General features: G+C 41.3%; 1 protein-coding gene across 1 annotated transcript in view; it reads left to right on the top strand.

The window, feature by feature from the left end:
* The first annotated feature begins 207 nt into the window (after positions 1 to 207).
* gcgra (glucagon receptor a) overlaps positions 208 to 27,211 on the top strand; it is a 48,665-nt gene continuing 21,661 nt past the window's right edge. The window contains exon 1 of the mRNA XM_030059006.1: positions 208 to 430. The gene's annotated coding sequence lies outside the window, so the exon portion shown is untranslated. The remainder of the gene's footprint in view (positions 431 to 27,211) is intronic.

Below are 27,211 nucleotides of genomic sequence, written 5' to 3'. Positions count from 1 at the left end.
AGGGTTTACCCTCCACCACATCCATCCCACCTCCCTGCCTCCCCCCTGACGTCACACGGGTACAAGGAACGCAAGTAAGGCAGCGGTGCGCTCAGACAGCCACCGGTGCCAAGTACACACACACACACACACGCACACATACACACACACTCACACACAAACACACAGCGCAAAGCCTGTTCTTTTCTTTCTTTCTTTTTCTTTTTCTTTTTTTTTTTTAAACACCTTTCTGCTACAACAGAGGACTTCTCCACAGTTGCGAGGACTTCTTGGCCGCTGCAATAACCAGGCAGGCGTTATTTATTCTGAAAGTTGGATTACAGCGCCCTACTTCAGCTGAGAGGAAATACTGCCTGCCAGATGCCGCTCAGAGGATGAGCAGCGGTGAAGTGGAGACTGGGGAGACCAACGGAACCGTGTACTGTCAATGGTAAAAACAATATATATTTATATAATTTGTCAGTAACTATCTTGAACTCGAAGAAAACCAATCCTGCAATAAATGTCAGGGGGAAATTATACAAATATCACAGCTAAACTGCGAGTTCTGATAGAAAATATTATATGAATGTAACATAGGGGATAAAGGCAGCACCATCAAGTAATATTATGGGAGTGTAAAGGAGTATTATAGTCTCTCTCTCTCTCTCTCTCTCTCTCTCTCTCTCTCTCTCTCTCTCTCTCTGTGTGTGTGTTTAGTGTCACTTATCGCTCCTGTTCATCTTTGCCATCGTCTATCTGGGTTTTGCACTTGGTCGGCTGTGGGTGCTTTTGCTCCAAGTGGGTGAAGTTAGTTGTCAAGTTGAATTACTGCTCGTAGTCAAGCTGCAATAAGGTAACACAGCAGGAGATTAAAGTTGAAGTAGCATGTCCATAGACTCTAAACAGCAACAGTTATGTAAGGATTAGGGCTGTAAATGTTGTTTTGATTGTCGATTGACGTTTCAGTTTCGATTTATCAATAACGTTTCAATTTGAAAGTGTCACAAATAATGACCAGTGCTCTAAGTACGTTACCAGAGCCCTAAGACGCCTTAAAATTACCTCCTTAGTCTGACCAGAAGCCAAAAAAAAAAAAAAAACCTCCCTAAAGCATTAATTTTGATACTAACAGTCTTTGTAATCTTGGCAATGGTGTAATCTGCAAATATTTGGTACTTGATAAATGACTGAAACATTCAATCGATGATCACAGTCATTGATTAATTTTTTTTGGTCTGTCATTTCATCAGTGAATGGAATAATTGCAGTAGCACTTTGAAGGAGCAATATTTTATTTTTATCACAAAGGATCCATTTCAGTCTACCTGATGTCTGACTCGGAGGCCTCGGGCTTTATTGAATGGGGCAGAAACACACCTGCAAAATGGCACTCGAAGTGAACTGCGCTGTTCTGAGAAAGTATTTTTCTTTCTCTTTAAAAAAAATTACATGCACATGCTGCACAACATGAATAAATGCACATTTATACAATGCACAAGCACGGTACTTGTTCTAAAGGGTGAAGTCAGCTATGGAAAGGTGATGGATATATTGTCGTTTGAGACCGGATCATGTTAGCTGAGTCCAAACAAAGTCAAGACAGAGACAAAGACCAGAACAATGGGCTCCCACTTGAGACCAAAGCAAAAACAACGTGGACTTCCCTCTGATATTGATGCTCATCGGCTTGTTTTTTTTCTGTGGAGTATAAAGACCTGTGCTGAAGGAACACTTATTTGAATAATTCATTGAAATTGTTTGAGCAGAATTAAGAGATCTGCAAGACCCTAACCGCTGGTCCAGGTCCAACATCACCATTCCAAGATGCATGTAGGCCATGAAAGATTCATTCCATATAGAAACTCTGATTTATACTATCTTACATAACACTAAGATTTTACATTTTAAAACAAGACATTAGATTAGCTACATGCATCCAGTGTGTTCCCTAATGCCACAAGGCTGATGGCAAGATGCGTTTCATTCTGCATTAGTGCCTCCTTGTTTGTCTGCTTTTACACCAAACACATCAAGAATTAGTTGCTTGGGGAGTTAATTGCCCAAAAGTGATTTTGTCCTCATCAGGCCCACTTGGAGTGGATCACGAAATACCCTGAGAAGACACCACCATAAATGTCCCCAGCGCATGTGGTATTCAATTACATAAAGTGCTGCTAATTAGGCATCTATTTAAGGTAAACCCAATGCACAGTAAGTAAACAAATATATTCATTGCTGCCACGGCACATCTGTTGCTGTGATATAAGAGATGCCTTGTCCTTGCCCTTATGCATACAGGTGCGCTCTATGAATTAGTGATGCAATGCTGTATGTTGTCTTTAGAGGCAATTTACAAACATTAGCAGTCCAGCCTGTACAGATACTTCAGTGAATACAAAACACACATTAGCACAGTTTTGTGATGCATGGAGTAATCTTCTGTCCTCTAAGCACCATTACAGTCGGCAGGGTGACGTTTCATGGCTTCATGGAGTTATATTAATCCTGTGGATGCAAATATTGAATGGTAATTCAGAGTTATATATTGTATTCTTTAATAGCTTACATAGTTGACCCTCTTATGCATACAGCTCATTTACATTAAAAAAAAAAAAAAAATCGTACAGGCTAAATGACTCAGACTGTAATGTGGCCTCAAGAGGCAAGAGCTGAAAGCTGTGTCTTGTGGATGTCACCACCCTGAGAGTGTAACTGTATGCTAAATGAGACTTTTGAGCTTCCAGATATATTTTATTTATTTATTTATTTTGGTGTAAAGATTGTCAAAAGAAGGGTTTGGATATGTATGTGGGAAAGAAGCTACTGCCAAGTCAAAGCTGATCTCTCCGTCCTCAAGTGTAACGTCCTGGCTTTGGGAAAGCAGCATCAGTTTCATTTTCAGCAGCATCATTCCTGAAAATTCAGCTCTGCAATGTGAAAATATATCCGTGCCGGCCAATGGCGTCTCTGTGAAGGGGGCTATTTTCTAGCTGTAGCTCAAATTTGTCATTAGGGCCTGACTCATGTCACAGAGACAGTGTGTACTGCTGTGACAGGAAGCTGGGGGCTAAGTGATGCTTGAGGGAAATGTCTCTATACAAAAACACACCAGAAGCTTTATTTTCTCTTCACCTACATCATGTAAGTCACCACTGTGAGGGTTTTATTACCTGCAGCAGATTTGTCTTGTTAGGACGGGGCTTTGTGGTTCCAAAGTGAGCTGGGATTCAATTAGCTCAGCGCAAGAAGATGCAGATGAATAATTACAAGACAGCTAAAACTGACTCATGCACATATGGCATACCTGATGACGGGGCGAGGGAGGGTGTGTTCGCAGCAGTTTGTTATAACCCAACTCAGAGTCACTGTTGTCAGCATTGAGGCAAAATCATGCATTCAGTTCCAGATCAAACTGATGACATCGGTCCAGTAGGACTGGTGTCTGCAAGGCATTTCAGGCTTTCCTCATTCACAAACATTTGCCTGTCCTGTACCGTAATCGGCAACATGCTGATTTGAGTTGTGGATCCCAAAGCTGCCAAGACGAGAGTTATCCTGCCTGTAAACATTCAGCCCGCTGCGGGAACTGTGGCTGCTGGAGAAATGTTCAGTCACGGATAAATCAAGGTGGTGGTCAAAAAAACGACAGAGCGTGAACCTAATTGGACTCTCTGGGATTGGCCGTGCATCTTCATAGCTTACGGCCACTGTTAGATTGTATGTATCTGAGGCTTCCCTTGCAGTTTTAGACTCAGATTTTCAGTGTTTTACTGTAAGTTATCAAATACAGGGTTCCAACGCTGTCTGGAAAAATATGAAAAAGTACAGAATGTGATATTGATCATGATAAGTATGGATAAGTATGGATAGGTGTAAGAGCAGTAAGGCTGCAGGTATAGTTAATATTTGGAATGAATACATTAAGGGCACAGCTTGCACCTTCTTACCTGCTTATGTAAAACTGTTCAGCACAATCCTGATGTTGGGGATAATCCCTAAAAATTGGGTTGCCGGTCTTATTGTCCCAGTCTTTAAGAGGAATGGGGATATCGAAGAACTGTTACACTTTTGAGTTGTTTGGCAAGATTTTTTTTACTAATGTGCAAAATGTAAGGTTGCATAACTTCTGCAAAGACAGTAGCATTTTTATGGAAAACCATGCAGATTTTTGAAAAGTGTACTCTATGGTTTATCACATATTTGTACTTAAACATGGTTGTTTTGCTTTGAGAAGAGACTCTCATTTCTAGACTCTTCTCTTCTGTGGTTCCTCGGTGGTGGAGGGAGCGACCACACTCCATTTGATCTGCAGGGGCCTTCTCGGGCTTTAAGAAAAGGCTAAAAACCCACCTCTTTAAGGGAACACCTTCTCACCTAACAGATTGCGTATATCAAAAACACTCAGTGCACTCCCCCTTTGCACTACCTTGCAGCTCCTCTCTCCTTTGGACCAGAACCAGAGCTTTGTGGCACTTGATGTCGTTGTTCTCTCCTGAATAGGTCTTTGCTGGTGGTGTATAAAAATCTCATATGTACGTCGCTTTGGATTAAAACGTCAATGTTCAATGTTGTGGTGAACTTATAAAGTCCTGTGTTTTTGTTAAAAGAGCCAATTCTGAATTTTCTGTTAGCTTGACTGGGGTCAGGCAGGGTGAAAATGTCTCCCCACTATTATTTGCTTTTTTTTATAAATGATCTTGGGGAACATTTGATGCGAGCCGGTTAGATGTTGTGACACTATAATAGATAGTTAGATTACATTCATGGTATTAATGTATGTAAATGACACCATGATTATGGCTACAACAAAAGAAGGAGTTCAGAAAAGCGATGGATCAAATGTGTTATTTTTGTAGGAAATGGAAGTTGGCCATCGCAACACTGGTGTTAAGAAGTGCCAGTTCTTCTGTGATGGTGAGCAGCTAGACACTGCACATAATTTGAAATACCTGGGTACTGTATTTTATTACAGTGGTTCGTTTAAAATTGCCATAGATGAACTGGCCCCCAGAGCTGTGTCTGCTTTACTATGCAGATGTAGGAAGTTTGATTTACCAATAGATATTAGAGCTTTTTGACGGCTTGTCACACCAGTTATGTTGTATGCATGTGAAGTATTGGGATTTGAGAAGACCAACATTTAAGTGAGGTTACATCTGAAATTCCTAAAAAATACACAATGATAATTATATTACTGCATACATATACAATTAAAATGACAGCTTGTAATAAGACATATGGGGAGTTAGGAAGATAACCACTATGTTTTGGTATTAAAAAGAGATTTATTGGTTATTGGGGAAGTTTGTTGAAAGAGAAGGAAATAAAACCCAGCTGGTCACTGTATGATTGTTTACTCATTTTGTGTATCTCTGGAACATTATGTATCACCATCGATGACATTTGTTCAGCAAACACTAGATGGATGTGGTTTCTCCTACCTTTGGTTGCATCAGAGGTGTGCTCATATCAAATGGCTGGAGCTTGCAGTTGAGCAGTGGTTAAAAAATCCATTTTTTGCAGAAATGGTATGATGAGCTCCAGAATTTGTCACCATCTGATTTATATGGTGAATTTAAAGATAACTTTAGGTTTGAAAAGTGTGTACTGTTGTGAAAACAGGAGGTATGGCCAGGCTATTTGTAATTTTCAAGTTTCTGATAACAGAATTCCCAAAATAGCAGGAAGATACAAAGTTTTGGAAAGGAATAAAAGGTTTTGTAATTTATGTCATGGCAACTGTCTGGAGGATGAATATCATGTTTTCTTTGAATGTAAAAACACAAACATTGTAGAGAAAAGAACCTGCCAAAAACCATCCGTCTGTTGTATGTTTAAACTCAAATCTTTATTGCAAACAGCTGAACCTTGGATAGTATGTAAACTAGGTAATGTTTTGCACCTTTAAATGACATAGTTTGTGTTAAAGATAGATTCTGGTCATATACTATTGTACTGCCGTTTTGTTTTATGTTACTCCATACCATGATGTGTGGTCTAGAGAAGATAAATCTGAATCTGAATCTTAATCAGAAAATTGAAAATCTCTTGGAACCTTGCAAATATGTAATGCTGAAAAGAGAAAACAAACGTTAAACTTGCATGCATTATTTTCTGGTTGCACGGCTGTGAGTGTGTGAGCTGCCGGATTGGGGTTAAAGCGAGGTGAGAGGAAGTTGCTTGAGACAAGAAGAGAGAGGACAGTGTTACTCATTATATCTGCGTTTTTTGTGGTTTCCTGAGGATGAGATGTGCAACGAGATGAGAGGCAGAGAGAAGCTCAGACAGAAACAGGAACTTAAACACGGTCATAGAGGGACAGAAACACAGTTAATCAGATGAGCCTCAGCTGGGTGGCAGCCTGTGCTGGAGCTGAGGACAGGTGTGAGGAGGAGCGAGGGTGTCAGCACCCATCAAGAACGTGCCAGGCCAGGGCCCACGCGGCTCTGTGGGCTCCGGAGCCCCATGATGGACCCAGGGGGGCTAAGAATAGCCTCTACTACAATAGGCTGTCAGCTTGGATTTCCACAGTGGGCAGATAAGGGTCTGTCTGGATGCTGCTGCCGGGCTCCAGTCAGCCAAACGCTCACCTCACCCACAAACACACATGAACAAGAGCACACATGAAAAGACTCTACAATAAATGTCCATCAAATCAAGTCATTTAATCGTGTTGAGCCTTACAATATTGCTTGTACTGAAACAAGTGAAAAAAAAAATCTGACAACAGGGACTGAAGCAGAATCAGAATCATATTTATTTCCATGTAAAAATACAAGGAATTCGTCTTGGTATGTTGGTGCAAGAGGGAGAAAGTAAGAGTAAATAGTAAAGTATTAATAGGTAAACACTGGAAATATGGCAAGTATTCTATTTACAAAATGGTAAATGAGAATTTTAAATAAGAAGTTATTTACAGGGTAGTGCAGGCTGTATGCAAAGTGTCCATGTGTAGAGGGCACAGTTAGACAGGTACTGTGCTTATGCATATGAGTGTATGTGTATATGTTGTGCCATGGTGTGGAGAGAGGGTCAAAACAGGCTGGGGCAGTGTCAGTATGTATGAGTGTCTGGGGGCTTGTTGGAAAGGCTCAGTGCTGTAGGGAAGAAGCCGTTCTTGTGGTGTGAGGTTCTGGTTTTTATAGCGTTCTATAGTGTTTAGAAGAGACCCTGGCCCGGGAGGGAAGGGTCAGCCATGATCTTTCCAGCTTGCCTCAGTGTCCCGGAGGTGTGCAGGTCCTGGGGGGACGGCAGGTTGCAGCTAATCACCCTCCCAGCAGAGCGAACGATACGCTGCAGTCTGCCCTCATCCTTGGCGGTGGCTGCAGCATACCAAATGGTGATGGAGGACGTGAGGATGGACTCAGAGATGGTGCTGTAGAAGTTCACTATCACTGGCCTTGGCAATGTCTTCAGCAACATTCAAGAACAGTTGCAATAGCTAAACTATGCATATACACACAATTTAAAAACATAAGCAGTGTTACAGACAATTGCATGAAGTAAAAAATGAACTTTATGCGTATTCACACATCTGCATACACATACACGTACTACTACACAAACAAACAAACTCCCTAATTGGCTTTACTCAGTATTTTGCTTTAAGGTAGTGACAATGACTTAGTGACTTAAAACAAAGCGCCTCACTCCATTACTACTAACAATCTCACCCGGTGACATTCTTGCATTTGCCATTTGCAATTTGCATCAGAAACAGGTGCAACTGCCAGGCTTTTTTATGCTTGGTTTAAGAAAAATCGAATTTTAAGACATATTAGTAGGCTAAATGATTTCATAAGATGCACATCTCTTGCCTTCCCCACATAACTCTCTCTCTCTCACACACACACACACACACACAAACACACACGCAAACACACGTACACAGTGTTTATATACACAATTGAACAGGAAGGCTCAGAACCTATCCCTTCCTGTTGGTGGTAGGAAACATTTACCCGCGGCTTTATTGAATCGAGATCGACTCCCATGTTGCTGCTGGCCTCTGTGTGACGGGTGATTGTGCTGCCAACCCTTCAGGCACGTGCTGGGTTAAACGGATAAGTTGAGAGTTTATTAAATCTTCCCAAGTACACGCAACAGTGTGCAAGAAGCAGGGCGACTGTCAGTTGGCTTAATGAAACCTCTTCAAACTGAGCTCGTTACCTCCTGAGAAAAGTTAAAGTACTTATTTGTTTTTTTTGCCGGGCAATAAAAGGATACACTTGCTATAGCAACAGAATACCGTTGGCGGGGACACACACACACACACACACACACACATACATGCACACACAATACAACAAACAAAATTACATCGAGAGTATTTTTAGCTGAAACCAAATATACTTTCTCCATATTTAGAGCATTTGTGCCATTTTTATTGAGACATATTGTCAACAAGAGGCTCACAAGAGGCTCACAAGAGGCTCATTAATTTGTTGTTTGCATGTATTCAGCCGTGGCTATAGGTCCTTTTGTCTTAATTTTGCTGACAGGCTGCAGTACAGGGTGCAGTGTGTTCTTGTGTTTCTTCGTTTACAAGTGCGTGTGTACTTGCGATGTGTTTCCTGGGAACAATTCCCCTCCTCGCCCCATCTGAGCTTTGTCCTGATGTGGGCCTCTGCGTGCTGTGTACCCTCTGTTGCCTCCGTGTTCTCCACTCCAGTGCCACGAGCAGAATCAGATTTGAAGTGCAGCGGATTCCATCACTTACTGTGACTGGACGGCTGCCAACAATTTACCTTCCTGCCCCTGTGAACAAAATCCAGATTATGTTATGATGGTGCCTGCCCGGCAATGGGAAAAAGGCGTGATTAATGTGTCTGACATGCCAAGAGAGTCTTGTGTCACCTCGTTGTGGGGATGCTGAACCGTGTCTGCAGCAAGGAAAGTGGATCAACACTAAACTGCAAAAGATGTCCAACTTAACAAATCATTTGGTCTCATATTCAGTGTAAAACCTCATTTTTTTCTTAAAAACAAGTGGAAAAAATCTGCCAGTGGGATGACATCATCCCACATGTTTCCAATGCAGTTTCACTTGTTTCAGTACAGTCATGTGGAAACAAGGCAGGGTAAGGCAGATCAGCAAGAAAATGACCCTCGATTCAAGAAAAATCTGGGAACAAATTGATTAGCAAGGGGAACAAATGGGATTATCTCATCCCACTGGAAGATTTTTCACTTTTGTTAACAAAAAACAAGATATTTAACACTGAATATGCTAACTTTTTTTTGCCATTGTTGTAACCCATTTGAAATTCCACTACACATTTACATCATTTTTATATCAACATGCATAGTATATTTGAGTTAAAGTGTGTCTGTGTGTGTCTGTGTGTTAGTGTGTGTGTTTCGCGCAACAACCAGAGATCATCTGCATCATCCCTCTTCCTGCTGTCATACACACACAAACATAAGAAAGCTATTATCGCAAAGCAAAAGCAGAGCAGCAGCAGGCTAAAGAAACCCTGATGGGAAAGCAAAACCCAGTGCATCTTTTTTTTTTGATTCCTGGTTCTTTGGGGGGGTTTTCTGCCGTTTCTGCCTCTCAGCATGAAGATTCATCACATGGCCTTTTGGGTGTCATCCAGACAGTGAAGCACTTAAATCATATCCTTCCTGTCCTGAAGTCAATCAGTTCAACAAAGTCCCAGAAGGAATGATTGGAGGATGAGAGCATGGCTGGGATTCAGAGATAGTTGTTTGAGCGGGTTGGTGCTGAACGAACCTGGGATAAAGCACTTCATTCATTCATTATTTTAAATTAGTATCTGCCATCTTTCAGTGTTTTTAAACCACTCGAATCTTGGAGAATAGTATTACCGATGATAGAACAGTTGTAACAGAGATTTTAGTAGTTGTGACCATATCTTGGCAGATGTTACTATGTGCCATTTAATCAACATGAGCACCTGGCTCTGCAGCACACAGTACATCAATGATCTAACAGCAGTTTTACATACAATACAATTTGAATTTTTTTCTCTTTTGCAGATAAAAAACACCGGGCTCATGTTGAAATTTTGCGTGGATCATCTGACCCAAATGTTTAGGATTTTCTTTTTTTTTTTTTTTTGCATGATAGATTTTGTTCAAATCATATTTTTCAGTCCCATATATTCAGCTGCCTACACCCTTTGATTTTGCAACGCGAGCATGGTGTGTACAAAGCCAGCAATCTTTGATCTTTGACCTTAGCAGATGTGTTCTAATAGCCGGAGTTTAGTACTCCCTCTCATATGTTAAAGCTTACCTCAGTTATTTAACTTCTAAGAAACTCCGGTATGTGATAACTAGCACTCTCTCGAGGCATTCAGCCTGCCCATTACATTTTATTAGAGCTCAGGGTGCCGTGGATGCACTGAGATAGCTGTTTTCTCTAAAGGTCATGAGTGGGATTATCAATGTGGACACAGATAAATAATGTGGGCCTCAGTGAAGTCAGCGTGCTACGATGATGGAAGCACATCCTTTGTGCGACTTCGACCCCGCTGCACTGCTTCAAGATTAATTATACTATCAGTCTCAGCATGGCTTATGTGATTACTCGCTAATGAACCACCTACATACACCAGTGTCAACTGGATAGGGGCGATGTGGATGTTATTCTTCAGAGGTCATCGCTGGTCAAATGGTGGACCAGGCTTTAGAGTTTTGAAGGCAGCTGGAATCTCTGGCTTCACTGTCACTCAGAGGGGAAGTTAAGCCTTTTTCTGTAAGGAGAAAAGATTCCTCTTCAGTGCATGCAAAGACGTATCCATGTAGAGGTGTAGATGCAACTGGAAATGGCAGTGAAAAGATACATCACAGAGGAATCGATGGTAGCAGAGGTGTGGTAGAGGATCGACAAGATAAAAGAGCATAACAAGGTTTTGCTTTTCTCTGAACTGCTTTGTAAACCCTGGAGGAGATAAGAGTATCGAGCCATTTTGTGTTTGTTCATACCCACGTTGGCGAGGCACTAAAAATACGCCCCCCCCCCCTCGTCAAAATGTGTGGGTCGAGGGTCAAGTGTAGTTCCTCTTGCTCCCCAACACAGCCTATTATCACAGTACAGAGCACAAGCTACACACGCTTTATCGCAACAACTGCTCAACTGGAAAGTGTTACAGCCGTGCCTTTGCCATGGGCTTTGGGTAGCAAAGCGTCTACATGACAACCTTTATGTAGCCACAAACAAATGATCTGTACATTCTGGTTCTCTGCTCACGTTGAGAGTGGAGGCTTTTGTCTTTTTTTATCATGTGCACGTTACAGTCTCTTTATACTGTTTGTCACAGCTCAGATTAAAGATATGATAAATGAGTATGAAAACGGAGTCAAGAGAGTGCAGAGATGAGTTATGTGAATTTAAAAAAAAAATCCCGGAGTGTTGCTCCATGATTTTAAACCTCTTAACCCTCAGTCAGTAAACACAGCATATAGTGTAGTACAGCTGTTACAGGGGAAATCCATTGTAAAAATGAATATGTTATGCCTGCAGTCTCAATCCAAACACCCTTTATTCAGAATCATTGTCAATGAATCATAAATCGACTTGGGAATGTATAGTGTGGCTTTTGCATCCAAATGAGCTTCACTTCACTGATCCACTATCCGTCTTGAACCACAACATGTACCCCTATTCCGGGAAAATAATGATATAACTATTGCAAGTCCCTGCTCACTCTCCCGCTAGTCTTTGGAGAAATTTGTAATCTCAAGTACAGACTGAGCTGTGCATAACATATGTGAATTCTCAAACAAGAGATTTTTTTTTTTCCTGCCCAAAACTCATGAGCTGGCAGAGTAAATGCGCTAAGAGTCACCATGCACAGCAAAAGAAACTACACCCACAACTGAGAAATACGACTAAGTCTGTTTTCTGAGCCTCATGTTCTGTATATTAGCCTTAGAATAGTTCTCTCCATCCAAGATATAAAATACATGTCGCAAACTAAAAATACATCTTCATGCAACAAGAGAATGCAATCTTATTACCTGATATAATATGGCAGAAAGACACTTGAAACAATTAGTCAGTGAATATTACCTATGATATTGTAAAGAAAATATTTTATGTTGAGGCCACTCTTGCATGTGAAAATGCATTTGCTGTTGACTGACTTTTTATTTCTGGCAATCGAAGATCATTACCTGATCCGAAAGCCATCAGTAGTTTTTAAAGGTCTGTTCCACTGAAAGTTCATTATCATATTATATTATATTATATTTTATTATATTATATTATATTATTATTTAAATAGTGTTTCGACCTATCTTGGCTTTTGTCAGGTGACTTTTGTCTATTTTTCCAGCGCACTGCCAGTACAATATTTTGATATATGTGTCACAGCGTATTTGAGTGAGTTACACTTAACTGGATAACCTCCAGAAACTCAGTGGTACACAAATAAGTTCAGTAATTACACCGATGACAAATATTTGTGGACTTATTTGTCTTGAACATTGAGTGCAGCTGAGCCCAGACCTGCAACAGGACGGACAAAGTCAGACTTGTTCACAGCCTCAGATTAATATCTTCCAGTGGGCCATTTTGCCTGCGTTACCTGTCAGTGAATGGCAGCTTTCTTTTCAGTTGTCTGTGGTGTCAGTGGTGAGTCTCAGTGGGAGCTGAAAAACAACAAGTCCACCTGCGTCACCGAAGGGACTGCTGATGTCAGTGTGTTTTTGGCCCAGAGGGGCTGGACATGGGCCTCCAGATGCTGTGTACACAGCAGGAGACATTGACCTCCATCAACATGTCAACACACACACACACACACACACACACACACACACACACACACACACACACACACACACATCACCCACTGAAGGCTGTCTGCTGACAGCCTGTCACAAGAACAGCACCACCCAAAAGTTATAATTTTGGTGGCAGTGACTTATTCAACCCCCTGCACAAACACATCTTTTGACAAATACTGAAAAAATGTCTCCTGACAAGCGGCTGAAGTTAACCCTGTCAAGAGCTAGTAAAGTAGAAACACATTTTACACATTTTAAATATATTAATATGCCCATTCTCAGTGTTGGGTCAGTTCAGTCAGTCTTGAGTGTTGGGTAAGTTACTCCAAAAGTCATTAGATTACTGATGATCTGACTTTTGTGTTACTTTCTAAAACCCAGATCATCCCTTATGAGAAGAACAGGACACCAAATCGTATGAGAAATCAATTTTACATTATGCAAATATGAAAAATGTGGTTCAAGAGCAGCACTTCTGGTACATCTGATCTTTTAGTCTATCATGCTCAGTAACTTTCTCACAGTGTGCGCGAATGTGTGGTTTCTCTTCACCGAACTAGTTTCTATGATCTGATGTTTCATGTGAAATTTACTGTAAGGCCTAATCTGACCTGGTTTTCTCTGGAAATTTCCTTGATTGAATATCATCTGTGATAAATGTGCGTTACATGATACAGATTGGTGAGTAGCTTCTGCCTTCATCGGCCTAGTGTGAGGATTATAGGCTGTGTCAGGTAAACGTGACAAAAAATGACATTCCCCTCCCTGAGAAGCCATATCTCTCTAAAACAACATGATCTGGAGGCGCTGATGAGTTTCCCGAGGGACAAAGTTTGGCAACAAGCAAAAGCTAATGACTAAATGGACACGCAAATCATCTCAAAATGTTGCTGAGGTAACTGGGTGTAGTGGTGTTAAGGGTGAGGTAGGTTTTAATTTCAGACCTCCACCTCACCAAACACAGCAATGATGCTCTTCTCTCTCAGGGCAACAGTTCAGAGGAACCAAAACTCAGATATTCAATCTGAGAGTCTGAATATGGTTTTCTTTTAGCCATCCAGTTAAACCGTCATGTTAGATCAAATGTCTTCTAATTAGGAAAAAACAGCCGCATCAGCAGTTAGTTTCATTTGTTTTGTGGCAACCAAACAAATGGTTTCAGTACAACGTGACGCATCGAAAGGTTTGGTTTTCGTCACACCACAGCTGCCAAGATGTTCCACATCAATCTGAATGATCATATCAGTGATGTATTTGTCTTCAGTATCATGTATTGCATAAAAATTACTGGTAACACTTTACAATAAGAGTACAACAATTAATGTTAGTTAATGCTGTAATAAACATTAAGTAACAGGTAATAAACATTAAGTAACAGTTACTAACCGTTAACTAATGTGTCTAAGAATCATGTACTAATGCTGTTCATGCTAAGGTATTAATTTATATGTTATTTAAGGCTTATTGTAGATATTATTAACATTAGTAAATGCCATAATAATCATTAACTAACAGTTAATTAACCATTACGGCATTAACTAACGTTAGCTAACGTTAATTGTCGTACTCTTATTGTAAAGTGTTACTAAATTACTTTGAGGAAAGTCAGTGGCCTTAACATCAATAAAAATGATTATTACCTCTGTGCTCTTTGACTTAAAGTTATTGCTTTTTTTCGTTAAACTTTTTAAAATCCACCATTCCACCAATAGCATTATAGAAAAAAGTTGTGGAATGGGGGTCTAGTGGGGTTGAATAAACACATAAAAATAACCTGCTTTGGGGTTTTAGTGTTAACAAGGCCAGTTTGAAGCTTTTCAGCGCTATAATTCATACAAGAAAGAGAGATAACCATCCGCTAGGTTGTTCAGCCGACTGGCATTTCATCATGTGCTGTGGAAGAATTGAGCGATGTTGGGGCATTTATTTTATTTTCATGACCCTCCCAACCCTGTCAGTAACTTGCTGGATGTGCAGCTCCTACTGCTGAATGATGATTCATGCCCTCTCTCTGCTGTCAAAACACACCTATCTGCCTTTTTAAAGAGCTTCCATTAAGCATGCAGAAATCCCAGTTACCTCTGCCTCCCCCGTCCTCCCCATGCCAAGCTGTCGTAAACCAAACACATCAAACATTCATCACACACTAACACACCGGTGCTATGGATTATTATGCATGCACTCTGCAGAACGGTGCTGAAGCGCTGAGGGTCTATCAAGAGCTCCAGACGGTGTCACACCACATCCATCTGCAGCTCTGCAGACTCTGCACTGCATGCACGCTTTCTCTTTTTTTGTTTTGCCGATGCAGTTCCAATCAGATAATCCGGAAAAACTGACCACAGTGACCATGACAGTTGGAGGTGGAAGAGGTGAAAGATGTGAAACCGAAAGAGTCAAATTCAAATTGCTTTTGTCAACATAGTCTGTTAGGTCATCATCCTTAGAGGGTAAAGAATTTCTCCGGCAGAACAGTGTGTATTTTCTCCAAAGTTTATGACCCCACATGAGCTACACACTCTATTGTCATATACACTTAAATTGAAGTCAGTTTTTCTGCCTGGCTCTATACATATTTCTGTGTGTGTGTGTGTGTGTGTGTGTGTGTGTGTGTGGGTAGCTGAGAGTGTGTTTGCATGTGTAAGCATATGTATATTTGTGTGCACATCTGTTTTACTGCCTAATTAGTCTCTGTTTACTGATTAGATTACCTGCGCTGCATAGTGACCCTCAAATTCCTGGAAGTTTCTAACGGACTCTTTTTTTTTTTTTTTTTTTGTGGTGGCTGACATGACTGTAGATGAGGCTGACAAAATCTGATGCTGTGTTTGCATTCTGTGCAGTTTTAGATGTCATCGTGACATCCTTGACTGATATCACATCAAGCTATCACTCTCTCTCACCGACTCCGCTGCTCGCCGTGGCACGACATGTTAACATGTGCATTGATTTGCACTGCAATCGCTTGTAAATGAATTGAGATGTTGACACTGTATGTTATTTCCCAGTGTGTAATGTAGAGGCATGAGAGATGATAACATGCAGTAGCTCCGTCCTGCCTCATTAGAGCGTTAAAAACAAACCAGGCCTGGAGCCCTTGGACTCCACACAGTTTGCTTCATGGATCAGCTTTGTGTTTCGCCTCTTAATGCATGCTGAACACCGTGATGTGTGTTTCCAGATAGCGTCTGTTCCTGGGACCCTGACTGTATGATTAATTTATTCATAAGGGGGGTCAGTAGTTCTTCATGGGAGAATAAAAGAGGAGAATAAATGCTCGAGGCTTATATAGATGTCTCTGCAGCACAGTATTTTGTCGGAGTATGGCAGTGGCCTGGTGCAACAACATGCCATACCTCACTCACAGCCTCAGCGCAGTGCTGATGAATCGTCAAGATTAGCTGCACCGAGGCGCCATTTTTTTTCCCCTCTAACGAGCAGCTGGAATAAATGTCAACAACTGGACAAGCAGTACATCACCTTCGGCTACGCATGACAAAAAAAAAAACAAAAAAAAAAAAACACAGTCTGTGAGAGATGAGACACTCCTGGCAAAGCTGTTATTATTTTGGGAGCATCACAGAGCACTGCGGGCAAAGTTAACTTCATGATGGCCCAAAGCATCAAAGCATGTCATTCTGCTGCGAGTGTCTGTGTGTTTATTTGTCTGTGTGTGTGTGTGTGTGTGTGTGTGTGTGTGTCGTTCTAATGTGTGCATGTATTAGAGAGGGGGCTAGGAGAGAGTCAGAGTGTAATGTGTGCGTATCTGAGAAGATGGAGCTGCAGATAAGTGGTTCTGTTCTGTCTGCCAAGTGCTAGTAAGAAATTGAGCTCATTTAGATCGAGGATGATACAGATGCTAAGAGCGGGAAATGGAGCGAGATAAGATATGGATGAGAAATAAAAAAAAAGAAAGAAATGGAGCTGCAGCAGCCAAGTGAAACGGAGATGAATCTTTTCAGTCTATTTTGTGTTTTGATGTCGAATGCACAGAGGAATTACACTGACAGACATGTAATATTGGTCATTATGTCTGCAGCGGTGCATTTTTCTGGAGCCAAGATGCTGCCCTAATTAGCACGGGTCACCTCAGAGACATGTCAACTCCAGTGTAGGAGTCTGCTGGCATTTCTGCACACACACATTGGCACATACACACTGGTTACAAGAACGCTACACAGTGACTAATTCCTCAGAATGGTGCAGGATTGTCCCTCCTCTCCCCTCTGATCGGCTTTAGCAGCCGCCTGGATGGTAACGCGTTACCAGGTGGGAAAATCTGAGTGAAGCAAACTAATGAATAACACTTCCCCCTCACTCAGCAACCACCATTAAAAGTAATAATCGGCAACCTTTTCCAAGAATGAAATGTACGCTTTGCTGCTCTTTCTGTCGCTGATTGATTGATACTGTACAATCTACACCCACTTCATGAAAGATTTACCATTTGCTGAACTAAAAAGCCTATAAGGGGGTCCGTCTTTCCTGGGAAAATCCTCTGCTGCACAGGAAGTGATGTTTTGTACGTTTACAGAAGCAACAACAGAGGTTTATTTTGAATGATTTATAAGAAGGTAGAGACATGGAGACATAGGATTGCAGTGGTTGGCCAATGAACACACTGTAGAGCTTGAAGCGGGCCTGATGAACCCGACCCTGACTATGAACGAGAAATTTTTGTCCAAAGCCAACTCAACCTAAGGAGTCAACATGAAGCCACACAGAATTGCAAGAGAAGAAATGAAAAAGAAAGAAAAAAGAAAAGGGAAAAGAAAAAAAAAAGAAAAAATGCAAATTAAAGTGATGTATTGTTGAAGAAAAAAGGAAAAGAATCACATTTTTTTTACAATAATTTATTATCATTTGCATTTTTTATTTAATTGAATTGAATTTATTTTTTAAATTTTGTTTGCAATTCTATATAGCGTTATCTTGACTCCATAAAATCTACCAACCAGAACAAAATTTTCAACCCTCTCTGACCAAAGCCCAAGAAATGTCTATCCGATATCCAAGTCCCAGCCCATGTACTTCAAACACCATCTGAACTAACAAGAATAGGCCTTGATGAAGCTCACCTATTACTTTATTACCTTGCACTTCTGATTAACTGGATGAAACAAAATTTGGGGTTTCTAATTTGGCCTCCACCGGCCTTGTGGAATTTGTTTCCTTAGGGAAAGAACAAATGCTAAAAAAACAAGTGGTTAGTGAAATATGGAGCTCCCGGAGGCAATATTAAACCAGGCTATTGAAAATACTTGTACAAATCATTAACGAGTTGCTTTCTTGTTCAAATTCAGGACAGCGGCTGGGTCTTAATAGATCTACAATAATCAGGAACTTTCCTTTAAGCTTTCTACTCTAAATGGAAGAGAAAGCCTGTGGGATTAGGGTTCAGGCAGCCAGCCCAAGTGCAGCACCAAAGCGATGACCACTTATCACTTAACTGTGTCAATCAGCTGGTGATAATCAAGGGAGAACTTGCAGATTACCACCCAGGCCCAGAGATAACCGAGCCCCTGAAAAGGTGGATGGCTGGTGGTCTTTGGGGTGTCTGGTGTTGTGATCATGGCGATGGTCCTGGGCAGTGGCAGATTTAAGAAATTTGGGGTGCACATAATACGATAACCATTCTGCGGACATTTTAGCGAAAGGATTTAAATCAAAAACATAATTAATGTGCGCAAATAAGTAATAACTGTATTAACCATAAGTGTATGAGGAGTTTTATGGGGCCCTCATGAACTTGGGGCCCTAGGCAACCGCCTAGTTTTGCCTAATGGTAAGTCCGCCCCTGGTCCTGGGTGTACCAGGGGCACAACACTGAGCCAAAGCACCAGGGGAACATGTTGTTTCATGTGATTTCTACCCACTTCTCTGAATGTCAAAGCGAAGGAATTCAGTTTCCACCTCATGTTTTTCACCTGAGTCTGAACACCAGAGAAGGGGAGACACACAGACAGTGCCTCCATGTTTTCTCTTCTCTCGGTAGGCAGAAAAAAAGGTCAGCCTTAAGCAGTTAAAATAGTAATATTGTAGATTACCGCTCATGTATATCTTGTTATAAAGTGTTCAGTGCCAACCTTCCTGGCTTAGTAAGGGTTAACCAATCCAGGGCTATGTATGGAGTCCACTGTGCTCTCCTGTTGTTACTCGACATAACACTGCAGCCTGAACACAGCTCTCCTCTCCCCACAAGTGTTTGATAAACTCCAGGGTGATGACAGAGTGGCAGAGAAGCGTGGAGGAGCTGAGGGGATTAGTGGACATAAACATTTGATCGCCAGCATCCATAAGAGCAGAACACAGAGTTGTGGGCAATCATCACGCGAAGCAGAGGAGACACGCAGTCGGGATCACCAAGGAGCTTTCATAATTCAGCCGGACTGTTTGGGGCCTGTCCATCTCATAAATATTCAACGTCATGGAGGTTATTAAAGGAAGGGCATTTTGTTAGCTCCTCCTCACACAACATTATTTAATGATGTTGAATGCCATTCACCGGTTTCTGTGCGTGAACGGCAAAGTGCCTGGAGGCGTTATGGGCACATCCTTGCCTGTGGTTATTTGGAAGGAAGCCAAATAAGTCATATCCTTTCTGTATCACAGCGCTCTCTCTGTGTCTCTCCTTATATCTCTGTCCTTCTCGCTCTCTCTTTCTCAAGGATAATTTCTACCTCCTTTTTGTTGGTAATGGTATTCCCTGCGATCTCCTCTGCTGATCACAAGGTGCACACTGAACACAGCTTCAGTCAAAAGCTCTTATTAGTGTAAGAATAAGCTGATGATGCCACTTTTGTTATCTAATGGCTCTGTATCCTCTTAATGTAACATGAAAAAGGGCTGATTGGGATTCTTTGAAGTTTTTTTTGCTATACGTTGCGACTCTTCCAAGCGCTATTTTTCTCTTTTATGCTTTCTGGAAGGGGTCTTGTTTGTAGCCATAAAATCACAGCTGCTTTGGGAGGAACAGCGTCCAGGGACAATTTTGATCTGAGAGAGAGAGAGAGGGATTTTTTTGGTTTCCCTTGAGGCTTTGAGCTTAGTTATTTCCCTGCGCAGATCTCGTCATCCAAGGCCTTAATTAGATACGTTTATCATGTGATGTTGATAACACTGTTTGTTTGTCAAAGTGCAGCTCCTATCCCCAAATCCAGGCCCTTACTAAGACTAAATGAAGTTGCAGAGACCAAGGGCATAATAAGAAAGCTTGAATGATAGCTGAGCCCTCTGACCTTTACATCTTCTGTACACAAAAGAGCTGCAAAAGGGACACTCTTGTAAACATCTTAATCCTGACTTATAAGGAGACACAATTAGCATCACTAAGGCACTAAGCTTTTCGAAACATAGCGTCTATTTCTTTGATATCATTAAATACTTCACAGTGCCACCTCCTTTCACATTAAAGGCTTGGATGACACAACTTCAGCTCCACGGCTCCCACCACTCCATTTGGTAGCAGCTAATGCTTTTTTGCAAATGTCACAGTTTTCCATTCAGAGGTGCCCAGAGCTGAGGCTGTGTGTCTGACTTGTCATGCTAGCCTGGAAGTGTTGACAGGTACAATTGCCGTGCTTGCTTTGCCCTTTGTTATTTTGTTTATCGCAAATCTCTGGAAGGTGAATGGTGTGAATGTCACAGCCTCTGACAGAGCAAGGAGAGTTTTATTATTGTGACAAAGCAGCCAAGTTTTATTTCTGAGAGAAAACTCTGAGATACTTGAGCTGCCTTTTGTATATTCTCCCTGCTCTGCACCTCTGCAGTGATTATATGGAGTTGATGGAAGCTGGATTATTTAAGGTTATGCGGTTGCCCTCATTTTGTCGCTCAGTGGGTTTGGTATTATTCCGTCAAGACCCCTGTGCTGAGCAGCTCCACGGCTTTTCAGACTTAAATTGAATGAGGGGGCTGGGAGTGGGAGTGGGTGGGTTACCACAGAAACAGACTGAAACTCGGTGCTAGATGTACTTAAGATCATAATGTGCAGATATTTTGTCAAAGTCCTCATGCCTGTGTCTCTGTGCCATCAGCAATTCAGCTAAGTGCCGCCCTAATTTAAAACTCTAAGCTGCAGGCTACTTTTCACATTATTGTGAGTTTCACCTGAAAGCAAGTAAACTCTTAGTAACACAGTCAGTTGAAAGTACGTTGAATATTAACATATCCAAATAAAGTGTGACCCAACAGTGACAAGTTGAAGTTTCTGTAAAACTTTGTAAAAGTTTTTTCATACTTATGGTGTCCTTATTTTTATTTTGGCACTTGGGCATTGAAAAAAAATCACAAAGGAAATTGCCACCGGTGTTTTATTCAGTTTTTCATCAGCTGCAGACACTGCTACAGACTGTAGTGTTTTATTTTAAAAAGGAAAGGAAATGGTGGCCCGTCTTCTGTTTGATCTATTTGTTTGATTACTTGTGCCAACAAAATGTTCCTAGAAGAGAGAACTTTATTGTGTGTTTGCATTTCCACCGCATCCTGAGAATAGCAAGTTTAATGAAAATAAGGAAGACGTGTGCCGTCATTCTGAATGTGACAGACAACAGCAAAATAGTTAATATACAAGATGCTAGAGCCACCATGATAGATTTTAAGTTATAGGCCAAAAATGAGATTGAGGACCACAGAAAAACAAGAGAGCTCAGCTGCAGAGTAAAGTTCTAAAGGAGTTACGTTCTAAAAATAATCCGCAAAAGGCAAAATCCGTGAAGTAGTCAGCTTTATTTGTTACAATTATTATAGATGTTTTAAGGCTGTAAAACCCCTCACTACACACTTTATACACTTTTCTCAGACAGGCATTAACATTTTCTCTCTTTTCTCTCTTGTTTAAACACTCTCAAAGTTCAAACCTTCATAGAAAAATAAGTCCAATTTTTTGTGCAAAATTGCACAAAAAAAAATCCGCAAAACTGCGAGGCTGCGAAAGGTGAACGGCGTTATAGCGAAGGACAACTGTATCTCATCCCACTGGCAGACGTTTTCTTTCCTTTTAAGAAAAGCAACAATTTAACCTTGAACATGAGGCCAAATGACTTGTTAAGTTTGATATTTTTGCACTGTGACAAGGCGTCACTGATGTGATTCCCTCTTAAATGTCAGCCGAATGACCTCTTGATAGGGTGATCTTTTAATAATTAATATTTGTAGTTGCTTGCTGCTGTTGTAATTGTCAAATGTTTAACCGGTTAGAGATGTTCAGCACTCAAACTCCACCCTGATGGTTCTGAAGAGCATGAGGATTAGTACTTTGCCCTGAACATTTCAGGGTTCAGGAGCTCTACCTTCACGACAGAAAGAGGGACTGGTTCCCTCTGGTTACTCAAAAGAGCTCCTGTGCCTCAAAGACAGTCCCTGCTATGGAAAAAGGGCATTAGTTATCATGGAAATCTTTGAGCAGGACTAATATTTTGCTAAACAGTGAGCAGAGCCACAAATAGTGCAGAAACATCGTGGGATGATGAAGTGGTAATCGAAGCCTCCCCGAGGGGCTGCAGCTTCACAGCAGATCTAACCGCTGAAGGTGCAGGAACAGAAGAGCAAGGACTGAACTTTACCGCCGCGGCTTCTGCTTCATGCGACCCTGCAAAACACCTCATGAAAGAGAGTATCAAACCACATCTAGCCCGTACTAAACACATCCCACACATGGACTGACACACAATAAAGCAAAGCCTCCATACACTCACACGTACAATACAGGTACATCTCATATGTTACACAACCGTGGCGCACTTTGTCACTGTCTCCCACTCACAACCCAAAACTGTCGCCCCTGAATAGAAGATGTGAATGTTAAGTTTGATGCATGAATCGCCGGTGCATTACAAAATAATAGCGCGATCCAACGTGCACATGCTTTGATGCTGTGAAGAAGAGGCTTGGGGTTGATGCAGAGTGTCCACATCCTCAGATGAGTCACACTCTGGACTATCCTGCAGCATTGTTACAGGATTAAACATATTGGCCAATTCAGACGTTTGCTCGTCTGGCTCACAGCCTGCCATTTCAGTCACCAACTCCTCCTCTTCCGCTATCTGTGTGTTACCGTTTTCAAAATCCCCAACATGACTGTACATGAAACAATAACAGCTCTAAGCCAGTATGTATGTATAAATGTACCGACGTGTTCCACTTCACAACAAGCTTTTGTTTCATCGGTTTGATGATGTTCTGCAAGAGCTAAATGCAGCTATTTAAATCATTTGTGGGTTTTAATGAGACTATCTAATGACACTATTTTGCAAGGGTGCCGTTGCTGTATCCTGGGCTTAGCACCGTCCAAGATGATTGTGATAGGCTTATAGAAATACAAATAAAACCAACAGCCGAATGATAGTCGGTTAAGAAAGACTTTCTATAGCCCATTGTTGTTTTTGTTTGTTTGATTTTTTATTTCTTCTTATCCTGTCAAGACCCCAGGCGATGCCACCTTCATGTCTGGCTCTTGGTCTTGTCATGTTTCCATGTAAGATTGACTGAAACTGAGCATACTCTTGTACTCAGCTGTAAATCCATAAGAACAGTGTGAGGTGTCATAACAAGAGTGATGTGTGATGGGGCTAATGCAGAGCCATGTAACATATTGATTAGAGACTGTAAATATGTTATGCTCCCTGCTGTGAAAGCATCTCCTAAAGCTGGGTGTTGGAGACAAATGGGCGGCGATGAATAATCACCCATACATAACAGCACACCTCCACTGTGTGCTGCTGTTTCCCCTGGGAGATGCACTGCGTCTGTACAAATCATGTCATATTATAGAAAAGGCAGTCTTTGTTGGTCTCCTTACATAAAATCTGAAGGGATTTTACTCTGCTTGCGACACTGACACAGAGATGAAACCTAATGGACAGTGGAACCAGCAAAAATGTATGCCTGTTCATCTTTTATTTTGGTAACAAGTCCCTTCTGCCAGATGGTATAATCTCATGCTCCTTATTTAGAACAGGGTCTGGGTCAGAAGTGATTTGAAGAGCCTGTTTCACCAGTGTTTCCCTGAATATCTCCTGAAGAGGACATTCTAGTGGTGGTTGAGTTGCTCTGTTTTTGTGATTTTAGTTTTACCCACTGGTTATTGAGACATATCAAAATACCAAAACATAGTTGCTCGGAAGAATAGGCAACATAATTTTTGTATTTACTCTGAAAGTGCAAAAACTTTGTGTAAGAAGTGCCAAGGAGGGTGAGGGGTTGAAATTGAATTTGATTTTAGATGTTTTGAGATGTTTTCCCTTAGTGTTGCATTATCAGCGCCAGTCACACATTTTACTTGCATATTCATGAAGTGCAAGAACAAGTACAAATATTGTACCCCTTTGACTTGTGGAGCTCATCTCCAAAATGTCATGCATGTAAAAACAGCTTAAGCCCAGTTGTATAATTATTTGTTGTATTTTGTTGTAGTGTTTTACCAGAAGATGAAAAAAAAAAAAAAACATATTAGAGCTTTCTACCACAAACAACCCTTTCATCAAATTAGCATACTCGCTGAGGCCTGAAGAGTGTAAACTGTGCAAGTCTGAATAATCTGCGATGTTATTCTGATGTAATGCCTGTGACGGAGGACTAGTGAAATCCTTGACTCTACACATTTCCCAAACACTCAGCAGCAGCAGCTCCTGAAGATGTGCTACTGCAGAAACAGGATTAGTGGGTGGCAAGTGATTAGCCTGTAAGATCCGCAAAACAAACCCAACAGGCCTAACATTCAGAACCCACCGAAAGACGGACCAAATTAGGATACGGCCATGATGGGGGTCGCTGCTTGGATGTTACCTACTGTAGAGTGTGTATATACAACATTAATGAGGGTTGTCATCCTGTGCAGGAACGTCCTGGATTATGTGGACCTGGCAAGAGACAGAGCTGCCTATTTAGGAATACCACGAGCAAGCACCTCAGGGTGGTCAAAGTCATTACCGTGATGTTTCTGGAAAATAAGCTGTGTTCTGCTTTACTGTAGCCTTTAATCTCAAGACCTTCTTTAAAAAAAAAAAAAATAAAACAAAATAAATAAATATTGTTTACTCTTTTCTAGCTTTTTTAGGTCTAAAGTTCAAGATGCACAATGCCAAACCAGAGGTAGAATGAGGTAAAGACTGTTTACATCTAACTGACAAAAAAAAAATAAAAAAAATAATAATAATAATAAATTGATTTGTTTCATGTATTAGCCAACCAAGCCGACAGTAAGGACCACATAAGCTGTGTCCCAATTCAGGGGCTGCATCCTTCGAAGTCCGCATTTGAAGGCTAGTTACGTTACAACACTGCGCGAAGGCCTGTCCCAATTCATCCAAAGCCAAAGGATCCTTCAAATGCTCACTTCAAATGCGGCCTCCTTTTCAGCTGTTGGTAGCCGATTCAGAGGCTGCACCGCGACTATCCTTATCGGCCTCCCGTATCCCAAAATGCTTTGCGTGCTGCTGCTCAGTTGGAGAAAAGTTCACATTTCACATTACAAATATTCGTTTTTTACTCATTTGAACATCCAATGCCATATATGTTAAACCAAAACCCCTGTTCTGTCTTGTCTGACAGAAAGAAACGTTATATTTCGGTCTCCGGAGTTTGTTGTCATGGAAACGGCGGTAACGGCGGTTACGCAACCAGGAAATACTCTGAAGGCTAGACCGTCCCATTTCGTTGCCGTTAGTTGACGGGGGAGGATGCTTCGGTTGAAGTCCGGGTCCTCCGAAGGACCCGGACTTCGAAGGATGCAGACCATGAATTGGGACACAGCTATAGACTCAACCCACCGAGTGCTAGACGTAGCTCAGATGTAGCTCAGGTTCTATTTGGATGTGTGCAGCTCAGTTTTAGGCCCAGCAGTAAATAATTATTATATATTTAAGTGATGCAACAGCTATTAATATCAAGCATATGCAATATGTGTGAGATAATGCTTTATGCTTTTTGTCATGTACTCTAAGACTTTCATTTTAAACCCTATAAACCCTATACAGCCAAGTTTTAGCCAAGATGACTGTAGACCTTAAGACGTCTTTTAAATGTTTAATAATAATAATAATAAAAAAAGTTCAGTGGGAAGCTTTTTTTGTCAGTTGAGTCTAAACTGTCCCCATTACAGGTCTGACCATGAGACTCTACCGTCATGTTTTACAGCTGATGGAGTAAACTCTAACACTAGTCAAAAAAGAACAAGTCGTGATGGATCCTGCATTTCTGGGTGAGGATTTTTCTTTTCTTTTCTTTTTTTTTTTGGCAGCATTTTTTCCTGATACTTCCAGCACAGCCACAGCAGAGTTTAGCAAGGACTTGTCGTGCTGTTAGAGCCTCCCTTCACTTTTGCACCAGTTTTCAGGAATGGAGAAAACCATTGTAGCAGAGGCAGAGATGCCAGTTTCGCCACTGACAGAGGCCTCAGTAGACCAGAATGTTATGCAGCCACAAGATATGTTGTGTTTGGAGCAAAACGAGCCAGTCTCACTTTTCCTTGACTGCCAAACTTGCGCTATTATTGTCACTATTGCTATTTTTATTGCTCGATTCACCTCCACGTAAAGCAGCCTCTGGATGCCACAAGTTCAAGCGGTTCAGGCATGTGTGGTTGTAGAAAGCTGGCAATCACTTACTGATGTAGAGGCAGATGAAGTACTTACTATCAGACTGTATCAAATCTTTTCTTCATAAGTCTGTATGTGTGATAATGAGCTGAGCCCCTTGATCGTGCATCACTCTGAATACATTTTGACGACTCTGCATATGAAACAATGTGCCTGATCAGCATAAAATGAGCTGCGTTGTGAATCTAAGGAAAGTGAGACTGTGTGAAGGATGGGTTCCTAATTGAAACGTACCCCAGCAGGGGAAAACAATATCTCATTTAAAGCATGACGGTGCCCCCAGTTTTACTCCTACAACGCATACTTCACTAGTTTGAAAAATAAAATGTACTTGGGACGGAAAACTGCCAGAGATGGAGGGGTGGGGCGGAGGGTGGGGGATATCAAATCAATCTAATTACACAGAGTCGAACTGAAGTAAGTGAAAAACAAAACATCCAGCAACATTCACCTGATTTGGATTATTAATCCTGAGATTTCATTAGGCTTTAAATAGTTTTAATCTCAAAAAACATGTTTAAGTGCATCTGATCCCTTTACCTCAATGTGTTGATGATAATCAAATGACATTTGATGTCACACATGCTCACGTTGCAGATTCACTCAATGCTACTACAGCCTTACTATGCTGCTTAAGGGGGAGCATTAGGTGATTAAGTGCCTTGCACAAGGGTATTCAGTGGCTCATCCACACTGCATGTTCTCTGTATGAAAAACAGAAAATGTTTCTCCCCTAACCATCAGAGTATTGCTACCAGAGAGGATCTCTCCATGATCAACACCACTTCACACACACAATAAGACACTGTCATCACCTTTGCATGATGCTGAGGGCAGTCGCTAACACACATACTGACACACACAAGCATACACACACA

This window comes from Myripristis murdjan, chromosome 8 (assembly GCF_902150065.1).
Source record: "Myripristis murdjan chromosome 8, fMyrMur1.1, whole genome shotgun sequence".
NCBI lineage: Eukaryota > Metazoa > Chordata > Actinopteri > Holocentriformes > Holocentridae > Myripristis > Myripristis murdjan.
The sequence above is the reverse complement of the archived record's forward strand: the minus strand, read 5'-3'. Positions and strand labels throughout refer to the sequence as shown.